The sequence below is a fragment of the Berghia stephanieae genome, chromosome 4 (assembly GCF_034508935.2).
Source record: "Berghia stephanieae isolate SIO BIC M18660-M18661 chromosome 4, UCSD_Bste_1.3, whole genome shotgun sequence".
NCBI lineage: Eukaryota > Metazoa > Mollusca > Gastropoda > Nudibranchia > Aeolidiidae > Berghia > Berghia stephanieae.
In genome coordinates this window covers 60,884,659-60,905,602 of record NC_088363.1, presented here as the reverse complement: position 1 = coordinate 60,905,602, position 20,944 = coordinate 60,884,659, and the positions used below count along the sequence as shown (strand labels likewise).

General features: G+C 33.8%; 2 protein-coding genes across 3 annotated transcripts in view; one reads left to right on the top strand and one right to left on the bottom strand.

The window, feature by feature from the left end:
• LOC144970952 (uncharacterized) overlaps positions 1 to 20,944 on the bottom strand; it is a 326,090-nt gene that overhangs the window by 43,886 nt on the left and 261,260 nt on the right. The window lies entirely within an intron of this gene.
• The window catches only part of LOC144970950 (uncharacterized), a 15,788-nt gene continuing 13,849 nt past the window's right edge, over positions 19,006 to 20,944 (top strand). For both annotated transcript variants that reach the window (XR_013645053.1, XM_078911158.1), the window contains exon 1: positions 19,006 to 19,201. The gene's annotated coding sequence lies outside the window, so the exon portion shown is untranslated. The remainder of the gene's footprint in view (positions 19,202 to 20,944) is intronic.

Here is a 20,944-nt window from a genome sequence, read left to right as displayed (position 1 = left end):
ATTATTATTATTAATATTATTATTATTAGTAGTAGTAGTATATAGTAGTAGTAGTAGTAGTAGTAGTAGTAGTAGTAGTAGTAGTAGTAGTAGTAGTAGTAGTAGTAGTAATAGTATCATCATTATCACCATTTATTATTATTATTATTTATTATTATTATTATTATTATTATTATTATTATTATTATTATTATTATTATTATTATTATTATCATTATTATTATTATTATTTGATATAGCGTCAGTATCCACAAATATGCTCAGACGTGCTTTAAAATCGTTTTTTTAGTATTCAAATGTTCATTCATTCGACTACAAAATCACTACAACAGTCACACACATATCTTGTTCGAAGTTCACATAGAATCACGATAAGCAGAATGCAAAAGATTTGGTTTTAGATGCCGTATAAATAGGGGCACCGGGCCCAAATATATGTAACCCATCGCCACAAAGCTGTGTTATGTCCGTGTGAACCAGATGCCAAAATCTTATATTGAAGTCAATTTGTCCAGAAATGTGAAATTGTTTTGTCACTTTAAGAAATTGTATTTATTCTCATCAATCAAACACAAACATTCAACTCAAGTCTTATATTTTCGACGATAGAAGGAACGAAATTGACGTCACTCAGCTCTTTGTTATTGTTTTTTAGACAGCCATTTAGGTGATTAATTCTCGCTAAAAATATCAGGCTATAAACGTTTAATGTTAGTCATAGTTTTGTAAGTTGGTACGTTATTTTCGACTGGTGGATGTGGTATTTTACCTAAACACATAACATAAATAAATGTAATGTTTGGTAGATTCTAAACAGCCTCCCAAATAATACTGCTATTAGGTGATGGATCACAAACGTGTTTTCATTGGGAAGGAGTCGTACAATGTCAGGCATTTAACGTTTAACATTATTATAATAATATCATCAATCTACAATTCTTCATAAAGATATTGAATTTTATTTTGGGTTCCTGTATTAAATTGTGTCAATGGAGAATTACTTTTACAGGTATATTCTACGATAAACAAGATACTGAAAATAACTGGCTTAATTAATATATTTTTGAATTCATATTCATTTGATGAAATGTTAAAACTAATTAAGACACGTAACAGACACAGAGAGACACAGAGTAAAAATATATAGCCCAAGCGTTGTGTCCTTGGATGAAACGCTATACACTTTTCATACTCTATTTAAGTATGAAGTAGTACCCGGGAAGTGACATATATTTTCGGTGTTAATATATTATCAAAAAAACTTATTTAACAGATTACGTGTAAAACATGGGTTAGAAATGATTTGATTCCTGGTGATCAGTTTTGGCGAAGAGAACTCTTGGAAATACGACATAATATGTATATGTTTATTTATTAAATTATTTAGAGGAAACCCGCGATATTTGCGGGGAGAGAAAGGCTGTTACGGACAGGCACTCATCCATTTTAATCATCATAATGTATTGTGGAACGAGACAAATCGAGACAAATAGTCAGAGCCGTCAACAAACAAAATCGGCTCGGTAATAATGTTTGTAGGCAAGCGCAAATATATCTGATAGCAGGGCGGCCACATGGAGATTCACAACATCAAATGCCCAATCATTATATCCTGGTAGATTTTGAGTCAACGGGTGAAAGAAATACCCTCAAGTTTAAAAAGAATAAGATTTCTAAGTTACTTATATATATCAATCTGTAAAAAATAGTTTTATAATTTTCAGATTTGCCAGTAATTTTGTGCTCTTTGGCAAGAATTTAATATGGGTTGTACGGAACAATTTTGACCCCCAACCCTATTTAAAAAAAGAATAGATAACTTTGCCGAATATAAAAAATCAAACAGGAAAATCACAATTTTAAAATAAAATTTTGAAATTGGTCTTTTAAAAACTTTCTCGACCGAATCCTACATAAGCATTATATGCTGATGGAACTAAGATCACGTGACCCAAAAGAAAGACTGTTTAAAACATATTTTACTGGACATTGATAAATTTGAGTAAGTCTTGAAATAGTTTTAAGGATCTTTTAAAAGGTGCCCGTGGGTAGTCTTAGAACTGCTGAAAAGACATTTTAGAGTTTACAATATTTTCATTGACAAGTTCCAATTTCTGATGACAGCAAATCCAAAACTCTAAAAGGTTTACAAATGAAATGCGATTCAGAGTTCAAGTGCGTCCGTGGTGTTCGTCATTCGTTAATTATTGTGCAATATCATCGTCGGGACATTTCTTGTAGATATAATGATATTTCCATTACTACGTGAACCTCGACTCCTCGGATCATGCACTGGGACATAATGAATACTCTTGTCTTTTTGACCCATCGAAATACATGCATCAATCTATAATTCTTCATTAAGATATTGAATTTTATTTTGGGTTCATTTATTAGATTATGCCTCTGGGGAATTACATATACAGGGATATACGGTAATCAAGATACTGACAATAACTGGCTTAATTAAGACTTTTTTCCTTTTTATATTAATTTGATGTAATGTTGAAAATAATTTTAGAAAGCGTAGACCCGTAACCAATGAGAAACAAAGATTAACAAAATAAATATAGCCCAGGCGTTGTGAACTGGCCTTAGATGGCATGCTATACATTTTTCATACTCGATTCAGGTTTGAATAAGTACCCGACTATTCGCAATGACGTTTGTTATAAGTGTTAATATAAAAAAGCAAGGCTTGAAATAGTTTTAAGGATCTTTTTAAATGTGTGCGTTGGGCATTCTTTGCACTAGCCGAACCCGGAATCCTCGTAACATGCACTGGGACATAATGAATACTATTGTCTTTTTGAACCATCACAATCCGCAAAGAAATGGATTAACAGCTAATCAATAATATTTCCATTTTAGATGTTATGACATGCATCTCTTCATCACATAGCGTTTCAAAAAGGTGATACTTCTTCTTCAAGTATCAAATCTGTGCCAGACATCGGTGATCATGGTACGCCGTTCATCTCTCTGATCAGATAACCTAATAAAAACTAATGTTATTACTCCTCTCATTCTTTGTCACCCTCGGATATAACAAATAATAACCCCCTTGATACATAGATAGGTAAATATAAGTTTATTGTAATATCCTCTATATATATATATATATATATATATATATATAATATATATATATATATATATATAAGAAAAGAAAAGAAAAGAAAAAAAGTGATAAAAAACAGATGAACGATCTAGAAAGAAAATAAGAGAGAGAGCGAGACGGGGGGGGGGGGGGGGGGGTTGAGCGAGGTGGAGAGAGGAAGAGACAAATAATTAAAGAAATAAAGAAAGAAAGAGAGAGAGAGAGAGAGAGAGAGAGAGAGAGAGAGAGAGAGAGAGAGAGAGAGAGAGAGAGAGAGACAGAGAGAGAGAGAGAGAGAGAGTTGGAAAGGGCACCTTACAATGCAAAAACAGATAGGACTCCTGCTGACGTAATAATAAACTATTAAGAACCCGATTATTGATTGGGCCTTTCTGCTATTGTAATCTATAAAGACAGACTCAAATTAACTTCTCATTTCAGTAAAATGCGTCCCACTTCTCCTTGCTGAAAGGCCGATTCGCCGATCTATGGCAGCTCATTGTTCAAAAATAATGTCCTGTTTCCTAATAAAGAAAATATTTCATTTAAAACGTGTGCCCAGCATTAATAAGCAATCAATGCGGCATTTTATTACATTGCTGATGTTGACGTAAAACTCAGATATTAATAGTCATGAGGTCTACTTGTGATATCACTGTTGCCTATCAAATCAAGAATACGGAATTCAACATGCTTCATGTTTTAAAACTTAATGTATGCGAAATCATCCTATAGATAGTATGCGCTTGGCTAAGCAGCTCACAACATTGCCATCCTGAAGTCTAACGTACCATCACACAAAACTATGTGTAGCCATGAACTTTTATAGTCTGGTTAATACAGTTTAGTGAGAAGTACTCATAAACGTGGATGGCAAAAAACAATAACAAAGACCTGAGTGACGTCATCTTCGTTATATCTATAAAAGGCTGAGTGAACTTGATTTTTCTGACACATTTTAAAGGTTGTAGGGATGACGATAATTAAAGCCCAAATTTATTGTATATAGTAATGAAATCTTTCAGCATACTAATTTACTTGAGCTAATAATTGAGCAATAATTGAATATGTGTGCATCATTACTACACTCTGTATCCCAACCGAAAAAAAATTATCCAGGAATCCTTTTGGTTAATCCTCGCCCCATACGAGTCTGTGCATTGATTTATCTGTCCAACCAACAGTGATCTATTACACTGTCTGACAGATTCGATGAAAAGTACATTGCTACATACTAACGTTCTGTCCAAAGGAAAGCAAGCATTTATTGTCAGTGAATTATAAAATTCATATAAACAGGGAAGAAACCGGCTTCAAATGTCATATAGCCCTGAAATATTACTTTTTTTTATTTGTCTACAATCAAAGACTTTTAGAAAGAATTTGAGTTTGTGTGTTATGTGTGTGTGTATCACTGTGTGAGTGTGGGTGTGTGTATGTGTGTGATTTCATTGGCATCATAACTGTCCCTCTACCACTTCTGTCCCTTGCCGAGCTGGCTCCAGGCACTCTCACCAATTCATCTGATCGCATTAGGCAGGACGAGTCGACAGACATTTCCAGTCAGGCCAATAAATCCATCCGTTTTTACATACGTCACTTTTCATAGCCCCCAAGGGTTCTACTCTATCTGTTTTGCTGTCGGTCTGTTGGGATGTCTGCCTCTTTCTTCCATATATATATATATATATATTAATATATATATATATATATATATATATATAAACAATTCGTATTTTCGTTTTGTAAATGCGTTTATTAAATATATGTTTATATATATACAAATTTTTTTGTTTGTTTCTTATTCCTTTTGTACCTTGTCTGTCTGATTGACAGTCTGCTATAAGTCTGCCTTTTTTTTCCATTAGTAATGTCTGACCATTTGTTTATAAGGACACTTCACTCCCCTCCTCTCTCTCTCTCTCTCTCTCTCTCTCTCTCTCTCTCTCTCTCTCTCTCTCTCTGCGTGTTTGCTTTGTTTGTCTTTTTATCCTTATATCTATCTCTGAACCTATCTATCTATGAATATATCTATGAATCTATCTATCTTTCTATATGTCTATCTCTCTATTTATCTATCTATCTATCTATCTATCTATCTATCTATCTATCTATCTATCTATCTCTATGGCTGTCCCTCACTGTTTGAAGTGAGAGTGTGTGTGCGTATGCGTGTGTGTATGTGTTAGAGTGTGTGTTTGTGGCTCTGTATATGCATGAAATGGTGACCTCGCTTCTTTCTAATATCGTTTTTTTTTGGGTTTTTTTTTTCTTCATTCAGCTTGTCCATTTATTTGTCTATTTACCTGCTCTTCGAGCCGTCAAATTGCTTGTCTATCTATCGTGTGAGGTTCGAAAAGATAAAGAAAATAATTGACAGACACAGTAAAAGAAGACAGATAGTAAAAGGAAACTGACAGTGACTGGTCTGGAAATTAATTTATTCCAAGCCTTAAGGGGTAACTGCAAATCTGGTGTCTTGGATGTTATTTTATTTTATTTTCTCCTTGTAATTTTGTTTCTTATCCTTTCATATTCCTTCCAAATTAAATAAATTCTTCTGGTAACTCAACTTTGTCGATATCTTGGTGGTATATATAACTCTATCTAAATATATTTCTTTTCTTTCTATCCCTTTCTCTCTCTCTCTCTCTCTCTCTCTCTCTCTCTCTCTCTCTCTCTCTCTCTCTTCGTTCATATACATTGATATATATATATATATATATATATATATATATATATATATTGATATGCTTGTTTATGTATATGCCTTTCCGCCTTTATATTAATATCTATACCTCTGAAATTAATCATATCGTGTTGAATGAAAAACTCCCTATTAATTTGAAATAAAGCAGTTGCATACTCTCAATTATTATAATGTATTAAATGGCAGTCTTTAACGAAGCGTGTATAACGCAATATTTTAGCATCATTGGCTTATGACTGATATTCATCGTTTAATCAGTTTCCATTCAGTTACAAAAACAACTTGATTATTAAGAGATTGAACACAAACTTCAAAGGTAGGAAAAGACTTTGAACTAATAATTTAAGTAACAGGCATGCCAAGACACGCTTATATTAGTACCGAATTGGAAAAAAATAATGATGTCAATAATATACAAGATTTGTGACCCTCCACGTCAAACTAGCATTTATTTATTATGTCGGGAATAACAAATACTGAAAAAAGTAGTCCCTCAGAGAGTAGCCATCGTTAACTTATAGCCTGGCACTACTAGGACCCACTAGGACTTATATTTTGACGTCATATTTTAGGTTTGTACAGCGCCTTGTGGTTGGTCGTTAGGGGTGAAACAAGAAATCACATTGGTTGAACTAGTGAATAGAATTCACGATTTTATTTCTTTTGTGACCAAAGACTTGTCTTTGGACGTCATTTTCGGCCAGTGTCAGGCTCTAGATAGTATGTGCTTGGCTAAGAAGTTCATAACATTCCCACCCGGAAGTATAACGGACCAACACACTAAACTGTGTGTATCCATGAACAATTACAGTCAGGTTAATACAGTTCAGTGAGCATTACTCATAAACGCGGATGGCAAAAAACAATAACAAAGACCTGAGTGACGTCATCTTCGAACTATCTATAACGTTACGAAGGCGGCATTCAGGGCCGGGTTTGAGGGTTTTTCGCAAGATGAGAGCCATTTTAATCTATCGATATTTGAAGGATGAGTTTTCTGTCCAACATCTTAAAGACGTGTTTTTCCAGGGGACGGCAGCTTTGTGTTGTATTGACTGAAGAAATCTACATGAGCTATTGCCAAGTATGCATTCATTTTGATAAATAAATACATGATTAATCTTTAAGACATTAGAAATATAAGTGCAATATTATATTCAACCATCTCCTTTATTGGAAACCAATGAAATTTATCTAATTAAGAAATAAACGCGCAAACCTTTTTGTTTTGCTACTATGTTTGAGCGATATCTTTTTATTGTCTGGCCCTAAGAAAAATGTTTAATCTTTTTTTTTTAGGAATCTTATTTTGAAAGTATATTTATTTCTATAACAAGCTTTTTAGTAACTTTCTCACTCAGATACTGTGACTTAAGCTAAAAATATTTTTGAGATAGTAAAAAAAAAAGAACATTATCAATCTTCTTATTTAAACACTAGTCAAAGTGATACTAAGCTGCTAGAAGCTGTGGACTGCAAAACGCAATAAACAAAAATTAATATAACAGCTTTAAAAAGGACAAAATACAAGGCACTAAACGTTTTGGACTAAAAACCCTTCTTCTGACAAAAAAAAAACAATTTAAAAAAATGAAAATATAAATACATTAGTATATTCCAGATGGACAACAAAGAGGACCTATCATATTTCTCTGTCATCGTTCTGGAATTTAGCAATTCATTTGTGGTTTTATTGGGTTCTTTTAATTGTTGCTGAAGAAGGGTTTTAAGCCCGAAACGTTCCGTATTTGGTATTTTTGTATTTTTTTAAAGCTATTATATACATTTTTGTTTATTAAAACACTGGAGATGATAAACAAAGCATTATTTAATTCGAAATAAAAATATATGATAAATTAATCTGTAAATTATTCAATTTTAGAAACTATTAAAATATATATTCATCGTCACTCATCTCACAAATGGCCTTCCTAATCATCGCTGGAATTCGACTAAAAATCAAGCCAGGGTAGTCATTCAAACACTTCATCAATAAATATATTATTGCCATCGGTACCAAACTCTTATATTTTTTTTTACCATGAAAGCAATCGCTAATCAATATCATTGCCTTTTTCTCATCCTTCATTTTCTTGGCCTGAACTGGACTGATTGATCACAAACAAATTGCGACACGGCAATTCATTGATCGATTATCTATCATCGTTACCTCTATACCTCTTCGATGCCATTACTGTCGTTGTAAAATATCGGTGGCGATGGAGAGGTAATGATACACCGTTTTTAACGAATCAACCTACATTACAACTTTATGCACGACAAACATTTGATAGTTGTTTGTGTAGTGTTAAATGCTTTACGGCGCTTGCAACACATTTAGGTCATTTCAGCACTAGTAAAAAGACAGAAAATGGGATAGTAGAAACGTATAGATTTATTAAAAGTACACAAGAATAAGTAAGACAACGGGGAATTGGTTCATGTAGGCAACAGATTCAGATGTAGTTTTCAAGAGCACACGATCAGCGTACTTCGTTTGAGATCACATGAAAGTCTCATCCAGACACACGCACATGATCTGACCAAGAGGAATACACTCAAAAGATTCTTACAAACATGACATTCAATACAAAACAAAATATAACACTACATAACAGAGATGATTTACAAGAAAAAAGCCATCTCCCAAAACTAATACTATACATTTGACTGCCCCCCCCCCCTTTCCTTCTCTCCCTGAACCAAGGACTCCGGTCAGGTCGAGGACAAACCAAGTAATCTCATTCCAAGACAAAGATAGAAATCAACTCAGAAAACAGATATAAGGGGATAGACGACACAGCAAGTGACCTCCTGCCCTGCATCGGAGGTCACAGGACCTCACCCAATCATTGAATAGTAATAAAATATGCACAGTTTTATTTTATCCTTTTATCATTGATGACGGTACCTAATAATACACCGGTTTTAACGAATCAACTACGACATTATCATTTAATCCTCTCCTTATCACCTACAGTAAAATCGTCACATTTGTTACGACACAATATAATTTTTTTTTCTTATTCAGATTTATTTTGTACCTCACCATGATATTTGTTTAATTAATAAGAACATACAAGTTGTTTTGTAGAGAGATGGTTTTAGTTTTTAAAAAAAAACATTTTTCTGCTGGGTAAGCCTTCCATTTTTGGAAAAATGCTAAAAATGATTGATTGGTAAGGAGAGAGTTAATGCACAACAAGCATTTTATGGTAATACAAGAAATATAGTTCTATATTATCATTTTATTATTGATGATGGAACGGTAGTATAATACACAGCTTTTAGCGAATCAATCTATTTATATTTTTGTTTGAATGACGAACACTTGATAGTAATACAATAAATAATAGATTGGAATAGCGACGACCTCCTTGCAAAATCGTCGCTTGCGCGATACTAAAACATCGATCTCAAATACCTCTTTGATGTTCTAATGAAATAACGTTGCTGTTTCATTTTGTCAAGTTACACTATTCATCATTGAATTCAAAGTCTTTGATGGAATATTTGATTGACAAATGTTTCAAATATAGTAAGGGATTCTGTCGAGTAATCATTTATAAAATGTCTTTCATTTATATGCATTTAAAATAGCACATAAGGATATAAAACTTGTTTTGAATAAATCTAAATCAAGACAACGACTCTAAATGTATGTTTTTGCCTTGAGATTGCATTCCATTTGCGCATATTATAAGTTACTTCGTCACCTTGCCGCACGCTCTTCACATTGAATTTTAATGTTGTTACAAATAAACACATATCATTGTTCCTTCAATTATTTTGTTTTTGTCAATCTTAGCCAGTTAACTGCCGTACTTTGGAAAAACTCGTATTTAAACATGTGTCCAGAAAACTCGAACTTCAAATATCATCATTCTCTTCATTCCTTTCCTCCTCCACCTCCTCCTCCGTCTCCTCCTCCTCCTCCTGCTCCTTCTTTTGCTCCTCCTCTCTCCTCTTCCTCCTCCTCCTCCTCCTCCTCTTCTTCTTCTTCTTCTTCTCCTATTTCTTCTTCTTCTTCTTCTTCTTCTTCTTCTTCTTCTCTTCTTCTTCTTCTTCTTCTTCTTCTTCTTCTTCTTCTTCTTTTCTTCTTCTTCTTCTTTTCTTCTTCTTCTTCTTCCTTCTTCTTCTTCTTCTTCTTCTTCTTCTTCTTCTTCTTCTTCTTCTTCTTCTTCTTCTTCTTCTTCTTCTTCTTCTTCTTCCTTCTTCTTCTTCTTCTTCTTCTTCTTCTTCTTCCTTCTCTTCTTCTTCTTCTTCTTCTTCTTCTTCTTCTTCTTCTTCTTCTTCTTCTTCTTCTTCTTCTTCTTCTTCTTCTTCTTCTTCTTCTTCTTCTTCTTCTTCTTCTTCGTCTATTCAACCTTTTTCTCTTCCTGAACTGTCTTTTTCTGCTTCTCCGCACATTTGACAATCTAAAATATTTATGCCCTATAATTTCTCCTCTGTTTTGGTATTGTCAACCAATATATATTCAAAACCATCTTTAACAGGGGGATATTGACTAATTTTCAAGTACCACTATTCTATGGTAGTATTTTTCGATTCTACATTGCCGTATTGATACATTTTTCCTTACGTTCAAAGTTGTGTAAAAATATGTGAATGATACAATTCAACGTATATGAGATTCTGTAATTCTATGGTAGGTATACGGCTTTTAACCATCTCTTTACCAACTATAGGAAAATCGTCATATTAGTAACGATACAACCAACATTTTTCTTATTAAAATTTCTTTTGTACATCATAAAATTTAAAGAAAATGAACAGTGTGGTGCAGAGCATATTTTGCTACAGAAACTATGTATCGCAAGGATTTTACTGCTATTATGTTTGAGTGATAAAAAATATATTTTGTGTTAGTAGGGTGTGATATTTTGGGGAAAATCCTGAAAATGGGTGGTAAGGAGAGGGTTAAAGGGTATTTCCTACATTAATTAAAACTTTAGTAAGATACAATAAGAAAAATGTAATTCTTCACAGGCGGGGATCGAACTTAACACTATACCTATTTCAATCAAGAGCAATAACATCCAATTTTTTTCACTGCCGTCTATTTCTGTTTTTAAGTAATGTATTTATGTTTATTTTTTGTTATTGGCTGAAGAAGGGATTTGAGCCCAAAACGTTCAATGTTTGGTATTTTATTTGTTTTAAAAGCTGTTACATTCATTGTTGTTTATTACGTTTAACATCTGTAATATATATTCTGGCTTCGACGGGTTATTAGTTTTACTCCCTTGGTGAGAACACCTAGATATGTCTTATATCGTAGTCACGGTTTAAAATAGTTCAGCTCGTCGTTAATGGTTTAAATTGAAACATCGATTTCTACGTCAAGCACAAGGCACAGGGGCAACAGGTCAGGTTGACTATTTGGATCCGATAGATTTATAGAATTTCTTGAATCGGAAAAATAAAATATTCAGTCTGCTTTTAACTAGTTTAATGACGTACTCTGGAAAACTCGTCCTTCAAAGATCGATCGACTTAAATTACCCTCATTTGGGCAAAAACTCTTAAACCTGGGACTGCCTCGAGGTCATTTATATCGATCGATGTCTAAAGGACGAGATTTCTGGCCAAGTTTTTAAATACGTCTACCCAGAGTACCCATTTACTGGTCTTTTTTAAACAAGCTATTAGAATTAGAATTAGAAAGGCATTGGCCATGACTATTTTTAAAGCCGAATTGAGCCTTGCTAACGGCATCGATATTATTGTAAATAAAACTAACCAAAACAAAATAAAACCAATATTATAAACCATTTCTAACCAGTCGACTTAAAACGATAATAATATGTTGGTGTAAACACGATGTTTAAAATAGAGTTTTAAGCTCATCTTATAGAATATGGGTTGGAGCCAATGCCTACTTTGGGGGAGAGGGAACTTTTAAACTATTTTTTAAAAAGAGCTAAATTTCCATATTCTGATCACATAATCAGCTTTTACATGAAGCTCAATTTTCTACAACGGGTTATTCAGGGTGTACCGATAGCTCAGTTGGTAAAGCACTTGCTTCACACGCAAAGGGACCAAGATAAATCTCGGGTGATGTCTAGATTTTTTTCCATGATTGCCATGTCCACCCAGACGCGATTTGGTAGCTAGGTCTGTTAGATCTGACGGATAATACATTGTGATAGACTAACGTCCTAACCAAAGGATAGCAAACAATTGCTATTGTATGTTTCATACTGTAGAAATCGGAATATACTCCTTGTTCCATGAGGCTATTGGCTGTGAAATGCTACGTTATCTTCTTAGTTCTTTAGACATATTAGAATATTATATTGACGTTAAGGCTCAGAATTTGGAGATATCTGGAGTTTTAGATATCTGCAGAGCCTTTTCATTCCATCTTTGTCTCCTTTTTAGTGTACAAAATCATCATTTAGATAAATTAAACTTTTGTTGGGTTGGACAACAATATGTTGAAATCTCATGAATAAACCATGGAAAGCTTAATACTCTCAAGAGAGACATTCCTTTGCTATTTTCAAAATGATATTTAGTCGCGATACAATATCATCGGAATGGCTTTCATTTCATCTGAATAATCGTTTGATATGTTTTAATTATTCATGTTGGTGTACTAAACAAAATCATTGATGTCATCTTAACCTCCGATCACTTTTCTTTCTTTTTCATCTAGATAGATACTTTCCGATTGAAAAAGGGATAGATAGAAAATTTTGTTTTTTTTTCAGGCGTATACTTACAGTTCATAAAATCCCATTCAACATCCGCGATTTTGTAAAATGTTAAGGGGTGGTCCTAATTTCAACACCTTCAAGGAAAAAGCAGTGTTTTTTTTTTTTTAGATTTGGAAACTTTTTATTTATTAAAAGTAAGCATCCTTTTATTCAAGATACCTTTTCTGTTCGATCTATGCCACGTGTCTTACATTTCAGTCCCGAATCTAATCGAAAACTGACTAAAACACACTTCCTACACATAGTTTAACATAAGCGCACATAATCTAATGAAGGGGATGACGTGATTTCAACACACATCTAATTTTCCGGTTAAATTTAGAAACATCTGCAGTGGCGGCACCGTGTACAGATAGAGGTGGGGTGTTCAAAGGTTTTAGAATTTCTTTTTATCAATGCATACCATATGTAAATGTGAACCACCGCCTCTATCTGGTGTTATATCGGATTGAAACAAGTTACAGAATTGATTTTAAAGGAAAACCCGACAACAGAAATACAGAACCTAACCTAATGTTGTACTTCAGAGCCAATCGGCCCATGGAACAGGAGTTTATACAACTTTTTTTTAGTGTGAAACGGACAAGAGCAATTACTTGCTATCCTTTGGACAGGGCGCTAGTCTATCGTAAAGTACTTTCCGCTAGATCTAACTGATCCAGCTACCCAATCACTGCTGGGTTCAGAAAAAAATATCGACTGCATCCGGGATATATTCCGGTCCCTTTGCATGTGAAGCGAGTGATCTACGAAATGAGCTTTCCGGACCCCCAAGCCTAATGGAGGTTATAAAAAATAATTATAATAAACTACATCCATTCTCTCTCTCTATTATTATTATTATTATTATTATTATTATTATTATTATTATTATTATTATTATTGTTATTATTATTATTATTATTATTATTATTATTATATATGATTATTATTATTATTAAATTATTATTATTATTATTATTATTATTATTATTATTATTATTATTATTATTATTATTATTATTATTATTATTATTATTATTATTATTTATCATTACTATTAATATTATTATTAACAATAATAATATTAATAATAATAAAAAACAACAACAACAACAAAACATAGTTTAAAATATTTTTTTTAAAATGATTAAGGCACTCCTTCGTATGATGACCGTTTAGCGGAATTACATGTTATAATATTGAGCATTTCTTGGCGATCTAAGAGAGTAGGGAAAATCATTAGGTTATCTATCCTATTGTAGAACGGTAAGAGAATTAGAAATATTTTTTTTAAAGGCTGAAATAGCATCAGCAAAATATTGTGTGATATATTACCTCAAGACAGTAGTATTATATTATCGCAAAGAGAAAGACGTCAAAAAAGCAATTTTAAAGATTGAGTATAAGTTGAAAATTTCAATTTTGTCCCTTTTTGTCAATTTTTCAAATTATAAAAAAAATATATTAAAACTTAATCCAAGTCTTGTAATTTTTTCTACAAACTCAATTTCTAACATTAAAATTACCCGGCCATATGACTGTTTTGAGGCGATGGGTGACAGTAACAGCATTAACAAGCAAAACAACAATATTAACAACAACATTATCATATAAATATGGCAATTCGAGTAATTGAATGTCAATTGGTGATGGAGCATGACTTGCTAAATCCCAAAGCACCAATTGCTCATCGGGCTAAGCGTCCAATTGTGCATTGCATTGAGCGATCGGTTTACGAGGAAATAAAAACAGTCAATAAATTATAACACATTTTCTTCTTCGTTTTACTGAAGTTCTGGTGCCTCTTTACATCACTAAAACAAACAACACCTCTGGTAAAAAAAAAACAAGGTTTTCACTCATGAAATATTGATGGGATTCTAATCCCCTATTCGATAGATTCAAATCGTCCCTGTTTCCTCCATGTCTCCAGAGAAGGGACGGGTCGTAGTCTTGGTGTGATGTTTGTTCTCTCTGAGATCAAATTATAAACGTCTACCATGATAAGTTGTCACTATCCTTAACTCACTAACAACTAGAGTAGTCAAATAGCGCAATTTCCACTAAACGTGATCAAAGCGCTTTCCAATGGGTCTCTAGCCAACAGCAACACGTAATATGCAAGACTAGACATGATGCCTGTTGGGCGATATTACAATTTTTTTTCCGACAAAGACAACGCTTTTAACGGCCAGATACTCATTTTATACCTGAGTACTGTGAGAGAATATGAGTAAAGAGCCGTTCTCAAGGACTCAACTATGCGCCGCTCAAAGCAGGACTCCAACCCTGGACCTTCCGGTACAAAGTCGAGTTCATGCCACTAGACCACATAGCCGGACAAAACTGCATCTCATTGATAGTCAGCCCCAACTCGTGAGTTAAGGCAAGTTGACATTTTCATGAATTTTATTTTTAAATGTTGGATTTGGAAGAGGCCGTACGGAAATACCCTTAGTAAAAAAAGGGAAATTTTTGTTTCTGATGATTGTATCCTTAGATCTAGTTAAACCACATGCACTAAGCAGGGATTTTGTAAAAATTTTGACAACTCAAAATATGAGCAAGAATGTGCTTCATGAAAACTATAAAATTAGAATTAAAATCCAGAATATCACTATGGACATATATCTCACTATGTCCACAGTCTGACACGGAATTCATCAACTGATATGGTGAAGTATTTGTCACCAAAATTACAAGTAGATTAACCATTTAACTGCCGCACTCTGGAAAGACTCTTATTAAAAAATTTGGCCAGAAAACTCGTCCTTCAAATATTGATGGATTTAAATGACACTCATCTTGGAAAAAAACTCTCAAACCTGGGACCTCGCGCGGTCAAAAGTGTAGCAAGCAATTGCTATTGTCTCTTTTACGCTATAGAAGTCAGGATAAACTCCTGCTCCATGGACCTAAGGGCTCTTAACGACTACTTTTTTTTCTTTAGGACGACGGGTCACCAAAGATGTCTGCCTAACACTTTTATAGTATCGATATTATGCGTTTCGGCCACATACTCACAGCATCCGCCAGCCGGATAACGTACCAAAACAGAAAACTGTGTATAACCTTGAACGTTTATAGTCCGCTTAATATACTTTAGTGAGAAGTAATCACCCAAATGGTTGTCAAAAACAACAACAAAGAGCCGAGTGACATCAAGTTCAATCCTTCTATAGATTCTGTGTGCTTGGCTAAGAAGCTCTCAACATTGCCATCCGGAAATATAACGGACCAACACAGAAAACTATGTGTAACCTTGAACATTTATAGTCTGGTCAATACAGTTTAGTAAGAATTACTCATAAAGATGGATGGCAAAAAATAAATAACTAAATAAATAAAATAACAAAGACCTGAGACACGTCAACTTTGTTCCACCTACAGAGCCCAGTGCACGGCAAGTTCCATTTATTGACCTCTCGAGTGATGATTGGAGAATGGCACGATTAGAGGCCTCGTTTAATAAAACACTCGTTGATCCCATTATGGATTTATGTGGCGTTGTTTGACTACTACTTAAAACGTTATGGCGTAATGGAGGTTTGCTTTAATTTTGAATATTTCATCATTGCTGGAACGCGAAGCTGATATATTTAACATATATCATAATTGTTCAGCTTGTCAACATGGTATTATTATTATTTGAGCTTTTTTCTGAACTTTTTATATAGCGCAACATCCACTAAAAGTGCTCAAAGCGCTTTACAAAGGGTCCCTAACCAACAACAACACGTAAGATGTAGAACGAGACATGACGCCATTAGGCGATATTACATTTTTTTCCGACAGAGACAACGCTGTTAACGACCAGGAACTCGTTTTACACCTGAGTACGGTGATAGAATGTGCGTAAATAGTCTTTTTCAAGGACTCAACTATGCGTAGCGATGTTTAAACCCAGGACCTTGCGATTCAAAAGCAAGTGTCATACCACAAGGCTAAATAGCCGCACAAAGTAGTACAAAGTAGAAATCAAATTATAGATATTCGAAAATTTACGAGCAAAAAGAAATCTTGCGAAGTTTAATTTAAATAATGCTTCATTGGTTAAGAAACCAAACTGTATAATCATCACGATATCAAGTTTCCAAATTTGCGTCTTATTTTAGAAGTGTGGTGTTACTAATGTAAGAAGTTTCCGCGTCGAATTGAAAAACAAATGACCGATCGGGACAGTCTAGAATAAGTTTTTTGTTTCTAACAATACTAGAAAATTTTCAGTTTGTACATTCCAAAGATGAATAATCTCCAATTTACTCTGACTTGAGATAAAGGGGTTAATTCAAAATGCATGGGTTCCTCTCACTATTCAGGACATGAGAAAATCAAATGGAACATGAGGAAAAAAGCTACGAGTCAGTCAAAATCAAAATAAGGGATACAAAGGTCACATAAAAATTTGAGAATTACGTCCAAAATCTTCGATATGGCATTTTTTGTGGTATGTTTATTAAAACAATCGTAGAAAATAAACTTTGTCAATAGATATATTTCTTTAATAGTATATAAAAATGTTATTAATTGTGTTTGATAGTGGCAACATTTTGGATTTGTATAATTTATAGTTTAGCGGGTGCAGGCTTCTAAACTTTTCCAGGGCTTGTTCTCGTACCCGACATATATTAAAAAATCAATTTTTCAGTCTATTTATCTATCCATCCATCCATCCATTCATCGTCTATCTGTCTATCTCTCTATCTATCTATCTATTTCACACACTCTCACTTTATATAATATATATATATATATATATATATATATATATATATATATATAAATATATATATATATGCATATATGCATACATCCATGCATTCTTTTGTCATTCAAACATCTCTCTATCTTTCTTTCTGTCTGTCTATTTTCGACATTACCTCACAGTTAATGTTAACGTTAAAATCCCCGTCTCCCTGTCCTGTCATTCAACTTTTTTTAAAAATGAAAAATAAAAATATAATCAAGACTTCCCTTTGTATTTTATTCCCAGTGGTCTTATCGACATTAAACTCCATTATAGCTGGATGACCTTGTATGAAGACACTTTAACAATGTGATTATTCCCCACCAACTTTATGTAAATCAGGACAAAAAAAAGTGAATTTGACTATAGCGCAATTCTAAGGATTTACCAATATGATTCAAAATGTTTAATTTCTTCCCATAGGCAATATAGAATCAGTTTTCCATATCATAATATAGCACCGGCGCCTCTTTGAGGTCAATTTGTACTAACAACTCTTACACTATTATCCGTCACTGTCTATAGCAAGCTACTCATAAACACCTGCGTCTAGTTGGATAAAGTGTGTACCCAAGAACACATCGTAGGGACCAGTGTCTCCCACGATTATTCTTGTGTAAATGTTACTACTCGAAGCTCGAAGAAATGAATAACAATGTGAAATTGAATGTAAGCTTTAATTTAATATGCGAAAACAGATAAAATGTACGTCTCGGGTTTTCCCGTTATCAACAAAACAGGATGAATGAAACACTACAGACGAATTAGATAATGTGGTAGTGGTGTTGTTAAGATGAATAAACAAAACCATTGATGGGCAGGAAATAGTACAGCTACCCAATGCCGATTATTGTTGCACATCCCTCCACTGATCACCATTTATATCCCTTGATTTTGTGACAAGACATCGTACCTCCTGGTCACCAAGTCACACCGGGCCGATATCATCCCGCGTTTCCATAAAGTATGAGGAGAAGTAGAATAAAATGTATTGAGAGGTGGATATAGTGATGGCTTTTATTGTAATATATAAAAAAAGTAATCCTTCGGAGCCATAAGGCCCATGGAGCCGGAGTTTATCACGGTTTCCCTAGCGTAAAACGGACAATAGCAAAAGCTTGCTAGCCTTTGGGTAGGACGCTAGGAAACGGCAAAGTACTTTCCGCCAAATCTAACAGACACAGCTACCCAATTTGTGATGTGTGGACAGGGGAAGGGGGTTGTCAGGACATTTTCCTACTTCGCCGGTGATCGATCTTGGTCCCTTTGCATGAATGAATGTGAGGCGAGTGCTCTACCGACTGAGCTATCAGGACCCCTTTGTCGTAAGCACACACACACACACAAACACACACACACACACAATATATATATATAAAATATATATAATTATATATATATATATATATATATATATATATATATATATAAACACAATCTATTAATCAATAGATTCGATCTATAGATTTATATTTATACAGTTATTTAACATTTGTTTAAACCATTTGACGATCTATTTTCAAACAGCTGTTATTCTTTCTTTTTCTCTTCCCTCTTCCTCTCCCCCCCCCCCCCCCCCCAGCCACCCCACTCCTTTTTTTTTCTATTTGTCTTTCTTTTCGTTTTTGTTGTTCAATCCGACGTGTACTTATTTACTTTTCTGATAACCCAAATTGTGATGGATCCATTGTTGATACGGAAGTCACTCCCAAACCAACACAATGTCGTCCATTACAACAAAGTTAAATCAAGTCCATAATTGCATTCCTATGTCAGACTTGTATAAACATATGCACTTTGGTTCAATCTAAAACGCAAATTGTATAATCTTGTATGAAAAGCACAATAGCACAACATTTCCGTTCATTGGGATTTTTTTTACATCCTTTGGTCAAACAAAAACAAATTTTAATCAAGATTTAGGCAGCTCTTCAGTTGTGAGTATTTATATTTAATATGGATAAGCGTAAACAGTATGAAAAAATTCTAAATAAGAATTCATAGAGTGTCTAGTCATTAAGCATTTTTGAGAGTTTTGGAAGATCACAGGGTTTTTTTTTAAATCACAAAATTTGGCCATTGTATTCTTAAAAATAAAACGAAATTTCGCACAGATTTCAGATCGACACACAAATTCACATATCTATCACTTATTGCGCACAGATCAAAGACACCGAGCAACGCACTTTTTAAAATTAAAATTTCATTTCATCAAAAGCTGATTTCGCAATTCGTATTTGTAAATATTTTTTGATGATGGAGTTCAATCAATTTGGAACTGTACATTTTCATCTCGTGTTATTGTAGCACGATTAAGAACCCAGGAAATTTATTAAAAATTGAAATCGAAACTAACTTTATTCCCTGCCCAAAAAAGACTTAAATTAAATGATGCCGCTATTCAAAGGTTAACATTATTTTTGAGATCACAAATTCACCGGAATTGCATTTAATTAACTCTCTTTCAAAAACTCCTACAGTTTAATCGAATTTCTGTATATATAAAGGGGACGTAATTTAAGGGGTTGTTTGAAATGGAATTCGTAATTCAAAGAGAGATGGTGAAGGTCCGTTGTGAATACAAAGTAATAATTTCATGGGGTTAATCTGAATAGAGATTGTACATGTTTGTAATAAATTTAACAGGCGTGTTTACGCCAAGTAATTATGGACAAAATTACATTTTAAAACGTGAAATTGGAATTCATGACATCAGCAAGTTGTTTCAACGACATTATGGGGTTTTCATATTAAACTTACCAGCAGTCTTGGCTGGTAAAACCAACTTGTATAGTAGTTATATTCATTCAAGACTTGTATAATGTAAATCAATGGAGACGATCTATATTCTTTTTCACGTGCGCGAGGCATTGGTCAAATTACAAAATGTGCTCAAAATGACCTGCATAATAGAAAATGTTCACAGATTTCGAAATATCCAAGACACAATACGCCATTTTGTTACGTTTGACTCATGGGTATGTTTACAACTTTCATAAACAAATCAGCGACTTCAAAATTTCCTAAGAAATATCCAACCGATAGACAGCAACAAATCATGTGATCGATGACTTATTATATGAAAACCTGAAAATAGATCGCTCCCATTATTGGATGTTGGAATAAGTGTAGTGAAAAAAAGGTAACCGTTTGTACGAGTAAAGTAAAATACCTCGCAACAAGAGGAGGGGGGGGGGGTGACTACAACTTATTACTATTTTATTAGTGATTTATCTGGCTTTTGATTCATTTTTCAGTTGGTCAAACCATTAGATTGTGGGTGATAATTTAAGTACATTGCCCCACTTTACTCTGATGGGAATAATAAGTACTTGACTAGAAGAATAGAACATGTCTACATCACAAGAGTACAACTTCCAAAGAGCATTTAATATTCTTTATCGTGACTGACTTATTTGACTAGGGGTCTCAGTCCCTCGACTTTTATGTCTCAGAAGGCCTAACCCATTGATTTGTGAATTCTTTTTAACAACTTAACTGCCGTACTCTGGTAATACACGTATGACTTTGGCCAGAAAACTCGTCCTTCAAATATCGATCGATTTAAATGATACTCAAAACTGCGACTTCGCGAGGTTCCATGTCTGAAAATTTTTGCCAAGACGAGGTTCATTTAAATCGACCGATATTTGAAGGACGAGTTTTCTGGCCTAATCTTT